Genomic DNA, 9,020 nt, shown 5'->3' on the forward strand with positions numbered 1-9,020 from the left:
TGGGAGTTCATTTGCAGCAATTAACATTTAAACACCTGCCATTATTGATTGACCATATCTGAACAGTCCAATTTGACATTCACATGATTCCTGCTCATTGGTTATCAGTGCAGATGTTGTTGAAACACTGATATTTCAGCATACCGAAACATGTAGAAATGTACCTCTACATTTAACAGAGGGTCTCCTCTGGGTCTCCTTAGACCCACTCTGGATCTAAGGAGACCCAGAGTGGCAGTCTGTGGGAGTGGGACCTCAGGATTCCAACTTCTATGCCCTATCCACTAGGCCGCTATCCCCTCTTTTCATGGTAATGGGTTGTAAAAGTTGGAAGCACAAGGTGCCAAATGCACTAATGGTTGTTTTATTAAAAGCTACCCTTTTGGGCATGGACATCTTTTAAGAACAGTCGGTAATATAGCTTTCTTTGGCTCAGTGTTATTATTCAATTGAGCAAATAGCACTAAGATATCTACATATGATTTTTTTACTCAGGTAGTTAAAGCCAAGAAAAGAATAAAAAGCAGTTTTTAATCATTTTAATGTATATAGATCACCATTGCAGTGTCAGGATCCCAGTTTTTGTGTTCGTCTGTTTGTCTTGTGTTTTGTGTTTCTCCCTTCCACCACCAGGAGGCGCCTGGCTTCGGTTCGCCTCCTCACACACCTGCAAGCTGTTGCCTCATCACCGGACTGCTCTTAAGTCAGGCGCGGATTCAGGCGGGGGCGCGCGAACCCCCCTTTGGGATATGGCAAGCCAATTGGGCCAATAATCGTCCGTACAATAACGCGCAGTTCCAACCCGTATTTTACGCGAGCGCGCGTTTTTTACGTCACCGCGCGTTCTGGCTGGTGGCTGGAAACGCGCGGTGACGTAAAAAACGCGCACTCGCGTAAAATACGGGTTGGAACTGCGCGTTATTGTACGGACGATTATTGGCCCAATCGGCTTGCCATACCACAATAGCGTCGTTGCGAGCACGAGGAGACCTGGAAGATTTAAGGCCAAACAAGAAAACCAGACAACCATCTCTTTTAAGATTCTGTTCCAATCCAACAAAAGGGTAAGTAGAAACCAACTTTATTTTCTAAAGGCTTATATCTATAATCTAAATAACACAGATTGAAATGTTTATATCTTGTTTTCTATTCTTCAGTGGACCTGGCACAACTACAGAAAATGACCACAATGTTACAGCGTTGACCAGTATGAACGTTCAGATATTGGAGACACACAGATAAAAGGTGTGATGATTGCTAGAAAATGTTGATAATGAGAAAACATTATCAACATTGTTGATTGTTGATAAACAAGTTGTTTAAAGTTGCAAAGTAATGCAATTGTAGAAATACTTTAACCAGTAACGGGAAAGTTATGAAAATTGCAGTGTTTGATAAGTAATAAAAAGAGTGTACAATTAAGAAAAATAAGCAACATTAGTTGCCATTGACATGCATACAATAGTTATTTTGTAGTGTGTATTTTTGGGTCTAAACCTGTACCACATGTGTTGTACTGTTAAAAATAAGAATGGTATCCTTAATGAAAACATTACTAACTTTTATTAATTGGTAAGGATCCAAATCAATGAATGCTCTAAGCACATGCTTGGAGTCTAAGGGAGTCTTGTTAACATTGTGATATGATAACTACAAATCTGCTGTTATTTGTTTTCAGTGCATTTAATATTTTACAATAAAAATACAATTTACTTTTAAGTAAATTCAGTTTTGTGCACCTGGTGAAATGTGTTCAGTGAATTTAATAATTTACGATAAAAACACAACATTAAATTGTTTTGTGGCTCCTCCTGAGATTACAAGGTTCACCTGATCACAAAAATAATTTTCTTTTCCAGATGAACAACAAGGACCGTGTTTCGATGTAAAGACAACTGAAGAGCCGGCGCTCAACCAAGCGGATTTGCCCCAAACAACTTACGACATAGGTTAGTAATAGTTGTATTTTTTTCAATGTCAAAACAACTAATTTTGTTTTACATGATTGACTTTTTTGCTTAATCTTGAAATCTTACATTTTATAATAATTATTTCATACGGTAATAAAGCAAGACTATACAAAATCTTCATGTAGGCAGATTTACAACTCCACCAGCACCCATGCAAAATTGACAATGTAAATATCAATGTTATTACAGATATATCAAAGGCCAAGGACCGGATTAGTGAAATGGACGACTCTGAAAAATTCCAACTTCTTCAGACCAGAAAACCACCCAAATCTTTCAATTTCCCTGCCAGAGAATTTAAAGACAACCGAAGAGCCAGTGGGGTGACCAAAAGAACATGCCAGAGGGACTGGCTGGACAAGTATGACTTTTTATCATTTTTACATCATATAAAGATGATCTACCGTCAGGATCAACATTCAGGCAGGAAGTGAAGTTGTGGCACACAAAGTGGTATCATCAGTGGAAAAACCCTAGCCTGACGTAGTCCGACTCAATTCTAGTCAGAATATGAGTCTGATTCTGCTCCATAGAGCTGTGATTATGGGGTGGTTTCGAACGAACCAGGAAAAAAAATGCCTCTGCACTCAATATATAGATAAATCTACAACCAATAAGAGCAACGGAGTGCGTGACGTATGTTAAGCGAGGCATAGTTGTTGTCCACAAAAATCAAAGCGTGCAGTTGCACGCCTAGAATAAGAAGGTGAGACTTGATCGCGTTTCTCTGTTCCTCTTTTAAAATTAATTTGCTGTCGATATCTTCTAGAACAGACCTAATAGCAGAATCTGCTCACCTAAACTCTCCGGCGGCAGCCATTATTGTTGTCACCCAAGCGCGCTTTGGTCACGTGGTTGATTACGTTACTGTTTTTCATCTGTCCATCATCGTATAAAGCCCGCCCTGACAATTTGATTGGATCGCCTGACAGTGGGCAATAATACTCGCGCTACTATGGAGCAGAGCCAGACCGAACTTCCCCGACCTTAAACTTTGTGGGCGGGACTAAGTTCGGAAAGGCACCCAGGCTAGAAAAACCCCGCTCTCTCCCTGAAATTCTAAAGATAACAAATATGAAGTGCTACCCAAACATTTATATGATTTTTCACCTTCTGTCAGTCATTCCTGTTACCAGTGCTTCTGTGGAACGTGCTAACTCGGGTTTTAAAGCAGTGACCTTTGCTGAGGTCAACAATGGGACAGGAAAGGTTTGTGGCTTTGCTACTTTTGTATGTGCATAAGGACATTCAGCTAGACATCAACAAAATCATAGACACATTTGCCCAGAAGCATCCCAGAAGGTTGACATTTGTAAACTCATTATCATCATCATAAAGTTTGTAGTAGAGAACAATATTCTTTGCCTGGTTTAACTTTGTTTTTTTTTTTTGTTTTTCAACAGTTTATCTTGTTAAAATATATTCAAAACTCCTTTGTCTTACTTGAACCATACTTGAACCCAAGTCCTTGTTTTTTTTATTTTTTTTTATTTAATGTTCTGTGTAAATATCATTTCTGGAAATAAAGAAACTCCTTGTTTGATTAATTGTTGATAAGGATCATTTTTTTTTCTTCAAACTACCTTTTAACCTTGTGCATGCTTTAAAAACTGAGAGATCCTTTTTTAATTACAATAATGTAATCATGCTAATTCTACTTATGTTCATCCATTAAAATTATCAATTATAAACCCTTGGATGAATAATTAGGGTAGCGTGAAAGAGTGAAGATGGTATTCTTTGGTCTTTTAGCCTCACATTGTCTTGACCTGTGACCCTTGACCCCGTGACCCCATGACCCTTAGGTGCGCACCCCCCTTTGAAAAATCCTGGGTCCGCCCCTGTAAGTTGCCCCTACTTCGACGCCAGAGTGTTTGCCAGTTTGGGGTACTCTAGCCAAGCCTTGTTTATGCTGAGTCTAATCTGAGTTTTTGTATATTGAGTTTTTGTCTTGTAGTCAAGCTGAGATCTCATAAAGTTTTACTGAGCGGTCCTTTCTCCCTGAGACTAAACCTTGTTTATTCTTTGCCTTTCGGCAGGAAGCCTTCCTGCAAACTGTACCTTTTCGGACCGCCTTCAACCAAGTGGGATCAACTGAGTCTTACACTGAGCGACGGATTCCAAACAGGAGGTTTGGATCCGGCCACCTTTGAGCACACTGAGATCTCTCTGAGTAAGGAAGTCATCTTCACCACGACCCGTTCAAGTACCACAGGAAAACTGAGTTGCAACCAGCAGCTGCATCATTCAACTCCGTCAGAGTTCTGGGTAAACCCTGTTCCGCCCTCCACCGAATCAAATATTCTCCGGAAGACCATAACACAGACTGAAGTCTATGTGTCTCTACTTCTCTGGAAATGTGAGTGGCAACAAATCCTCTCCTTCAAGATTGACAACTCCAATTTCCCACTGAGCCTGAACCTAACAGCCGTCTTCCAGTTTCTGGCACCAAACTCAATATACCCTTCAATAAAACCCGTTGAACTTTTATATTGTGTCTCTCTGTTTGGCTTCATTGCATTTGTGTCTGAGCTTTAGAAAGAATCATGACATGCAGATCTTTAATTTATATTATTTTGACTAATGGAGTAGATTAAATTCCATTGTTGAAAGCAAAAAACTCATTTTATGAATAAAAATTTGAAAAAAGGTGCAATACAGAAATTTGATTTTGAAAAATTCATAATCAAGAATGGCTTACAGAGTAACTTTGCTGTTTTCGTAGATGTTTTTAATACATGTTTTCTTTACATTTTTCACTTTTTTAAACAGCATTTCCCTTTTTTTCAGATTTCTGTCATTCAGACTGAATTTCACGATTTGCGTTCTTTTCAATTTGAGTTATCAAATTGTCTTCACTTCAAGCCCCATAGCAATGTAGTTGCTAACGTGTATGCACACCAATTAAAGGGACACTATGCAACATTTTTCAGTTAATTAATGTGTTCCATAACGTTATGGATGACTAAATGAGTCATTTCAGGTTGAACAAAGGTATTCTCGGCCGCCCTGGTGGTCTGTGGGGGAAATACTGCACTTGCAACTGCAGGAGCACCGACCCGCACCCACAGGCTCAGAAGTCTCGTGAGAGTCAGTCTTGCTTTACGGCGAGAACTGCTACACCCCCCAGTTAAAAGCATTCTCGTTGCTAGCACAGTGGCAATCTTTGTGCAGTTATGCTACGTTCACGCAGCAAAAGCAGCAAAATCGCATCTGCTGCTTAATTTTTGCTGCTTGTACCAGTTTAGTTCTGACGCGCGGCTGAAGCAGCTTTGCTGCTCTGTCTGCAAAAGTGTGTCTGAGGCGCGTTGGGCAGAGCTTCACTATCCTTTCTCTGCCTTGCAGCTATATTTGCTGTGATCAGTGGGAATAAAGTAGTTTTAATATGTTTTTAAGTGAGAAAATACACCTGAAAACGTAATCAGTGCCGTCAGTTCATCCAGATTATTATCCTGCCTTCAATATTTTTTCTGTCGGATCCGCTCAGACCCCCACATACCAGGGATGCGGCGACAGTATGGATCCCTTCATCAGCAGCGGTTCACCGCGGCAGCTGGTAGGTGTTTTTTCATCTAAATAATCCAAACTGCATATTCTGCCGGCAGATTTCTGCCTTTTAAGTTAATTTAGGCGTCAATAAACTGTTTAAGAGCAGTGATCATCAGCGCTGTGTCTCTCTCCCTGCGTTAAACGCACCCGACGCGCTGCTGCAGCCGCTCAGACATGCTGCGCCTGCAGCTCAAAACGCGCTGCGGGACCTTTGCATGTAAACTCGCTGCTTCTGTCGCGCCAGCTACATCCAGTGTGAACGCAGCGTTAGTCATTCGCTGCTAAGCTCAAAACAACCGCGCCTGGCTTGACGGAGAAACCAGGAGAACGGACTTCCGGTGACGTCATGATGGAAGCAACAGCTTAAACACTGGGCTCCGTTAAAAGTTAGAAAAATAACGACAACTTTATCAAGAAATACCATTCAATTTATACCATACTTGACTACAAAATGAGCGGCCCTTCAAAGACCAGATCGGGAAACAAACAAGCGAATTCTAAGGAATCTGACGTAAAACAAAGACCGCTAAGCCCGGCTAGCAGCACTAGCTCGGGCTCAGACCCACCAGATGCTAATGCTAGCCAAAAACATGATAAGCTAGCGGGCGAGACGTCTACAGGTGCTGGTCATAAAATTAGAATATCATGAAAAAGTAGATTGATTTCAGTAATTCCATTTAAAAAGTGAAACTTGTATATTATATGCATACATTACATACAAACTCATATATTTCAGATGTTTATTTTGTTTAATTTTGATGATTACAAATGACAACAAATGAAAATCTCAAATTCATCATATCAGAAAATTAGAATATTACTGAAGACCAATAAAAACAAAGGATTTATAGAAATGTTGGCCAACTGAAAAGTATGAACATGAAAAGTATGAGCATGTACAGCACTCAGTATTTAGTTGGGCCTCCTTTGGCCTGTATTACTGCAGCAATGCGGCGTGGCATGGAGTCGATCAGTCTGTGGCACTGCTCAGGTGTTATGATAGCCCAGGTTGCTCTAATAGTGGCTTTTAGCTCTTCTGAATTGTTGGGTCTGGTGTATTGCATCTTCTTCTTCACAATACCCCATAGATTTTCTATGGGGTTAAGGTCAGGAGAGTTTGCTGGCCAATTAAGAACAGGGATACCATGGTCCTTCAACCAGGTACTGGTAGCTTTGGCACTGTGTGCAGGTGCCAAGTCCTGTTGGAAAATGAAATCTGCATCTCCAAAAAGTTGGTCAGCTGCAGGAAGCATGAAGTGCTCTAAAACTTCCTGGTATGTGGCTGCGTTGACCCTGGACCTCAGAAAACACAATGGACCAACACCAGCAGATGACATGGCACCCCAAACCATCACTGACTGTGGAAACTTTACACTGGACTTCAAGCAACGTGGATGAAGTGCCTCTCTTCTTTTCCTCCAGACTCTGGGACCTTGATTTCCAAAGGAAATGCAAAATTTACTTTCATCAGAGAACATGACTTTGGACCACTCACCAGCAGTCCAGTCCTGTTTCTCTTTAGACGCTTCTGACGCTGTCTGTGGTTCAAGAGTGGCTTGACACAAGGAATGCGACAGCAGAAACCCATGTCTTTCATACGTCTGTGTGTGGTGGTTCTTGAAGCACTCACTCCAGCTGCAGTCCACTCTTTGTGAATCTCCCCCACATTTTTGAAGGGGTTTTGTTTCACAATCCTCTCCAGGGTGCGGTTATCTCTCTTGCTTGTACACTTTTTTCGACCACCTCTTTTCCTTCCCTTCGCCTCTCTATTAATGTGCTTGGACACTGAGCTCTGTGAACAGCCAGCCTCTTTAGCGATGACCTTTTGTGTCTTGCCCTCCTTGTACAAGGTGTCGATGGTCGTCTTTTGGACAACTGTCAAGTCAGCAGTCTTCCCCATGATTGTGTAGCCTATAGAACTAGACTGAAAGACCATTTAAAGGCTTTTGCAGGTGGTTTGAGTTAATTAGCTGATTAGAGTGTGGCACCAGGGGCCATCAATTTTGAACCTTTTCACAATATTCTAATTTTCTGATATGATGAATTTGAGATTTTCATTTGTTGTCATTTGTAATCATCAAAATTAAACAAAATAAACATCTGAAATATATGAGTTTGTATGTAATGTATGAATATAATATACAAGTTTCACTTTTTAAATGGAATTACTGAAATCAATCTACTTTTTCATGATATTCTAATTTTATGACCAGCACCTGTATGCTGGAAGAAATGAGAAAGATGCGACAGGAAAACGCCGAGGGACATAAGCAAACCAAAGAGGTACTTGGTCGCTTGGAGACAGCTGTGTCCGAAATAAAGACACAACTAAACGACCATAGGAGAAGGATTGACGAGCTGGAGGACCGTGTGGGTGCGGCTGAGGAGATGGAGGGGAGGCAACACCGGGTGCTGCGATACCTGCTTCAGCGCGAAACACAACTCGCAGCCACATGTGACGACCTACAAAACAGGTTAAGGAGAAACAATTTACGCATTTTCCAGATCCCAGAGGGGAGTGAAGAAGGGAATGTGGTGGAGTTTGTGAAGGATTTACTGCCTAAAGTGCTGAAGTTGCCACCAGATCTGGATATAAGGATCGAGAGAGCGCACAGGTCGCTCCTGTCCAGGCCATTAAACCCGGCGGCGCCTCCTCGCTCAATAATCGTGAGATTTCTGGACGCCGCGGTGAAAGATGTTGTTTTACAGCAAGCGTGGAGACAAGGACAGGTTTCGTTTCAAGACAAGAGGATTTTCTTTGATCAGGATTACTCCCCGGAGTTACAAAAGAGACGGGCAAAGGTGCATGCAGTTATCAAACAGCTGAAACAGAAGGGGGTACAGGCGAAGTGTTTGTATCCAGCACGCCTGAAGATTAAAACGGACTCTGGAGACAGCACTTTTGCATCGCTGATGGAGGCATCGGACACCCTGGAGCGGTTGGGGTTCCAGGTGTCTCACGGAGAAAGGGAGCGCCTTGAAGAAAGACTAGCAGGTGGATGGAGCATCAGCTCGAAGAAAAAGAGAGACGGGACGCTGTCTGTAGCAGATCTGAAGGCCATGATGGAACAGGAGTGAGCAGGAAGATAAGAAAGGTGAAGATAAAAGATTAAAACTGTTTAAAGGTATAGCAAAGTCAAGTAAGAGTATGAGGAGAAAAGACTGAAGGTAAAATTGCTGATTGAGAACATTATTTGTTGTCTAAAAGAAGGAAAAAAAAAAAGGAGACCTTTTGTTTTACTTGCATGAGTGAGCTACACTCACAGGGACCTTTTTTGCATCCTAGTGTAACGCTGGTCTTGATTGCACATGTTGTGTTCTACGTCGCAGGGAGCCCACCACTCTCTGTCCCAATGTTATCGGGGGTCAGGCATGGTTACAGTTCAGGGACTATGGCTGGCTGCATTTTTGGAAGTTCTGTTATTTGTTCAAAGTGTTCTTTATTTGTTTCCCCTGATTCAAGAGGTTTATCCAATGTCATTATGCAGAAAGGTTACTTTG

General features: G+C 41.6%; 1 long non-coding RNA gene across 1 annotated transcript; it reads left to right on the forward strand.

Moving 5' to 3' along the window:
* The first annotated feature begins 1,001 nt into the window (after positions 1 to 1,001).
* Positions 1,002 to 2,567, forward strand: LOC119772163. The gene is made up of 4 exons (XR_005279224.1): positions 1,002 to 1,064; positions 1,158 to 1,245; positions 1,860 to 1,949; positions 2,160 to 2,567. It is a non-coding gene; the product is annotated as an uncharacterized LOC119772163 (long non-coding RNA).
* The last annotated feature ends 6,453 nt before the right edge of the window (positions 2,568 to 9,020 follow it).

Source organism: Cyprinodon tularosa, unplaced genomic scaffold (genome assembly GCF_016077235.1).
Source record: "Cyprinodon tularosa strain WSP-4 unplaced genomic scaffold, ASM1607723v1 ctg70, whole genome shotgun sequence".
Lineage (NCBI taxonomy): Eukaryota > Metazoa > Chordata > Actinopteri > Cyprinodontiformes > Cyprinodontidae > Cyprinodon > Cyprinodon tularosa.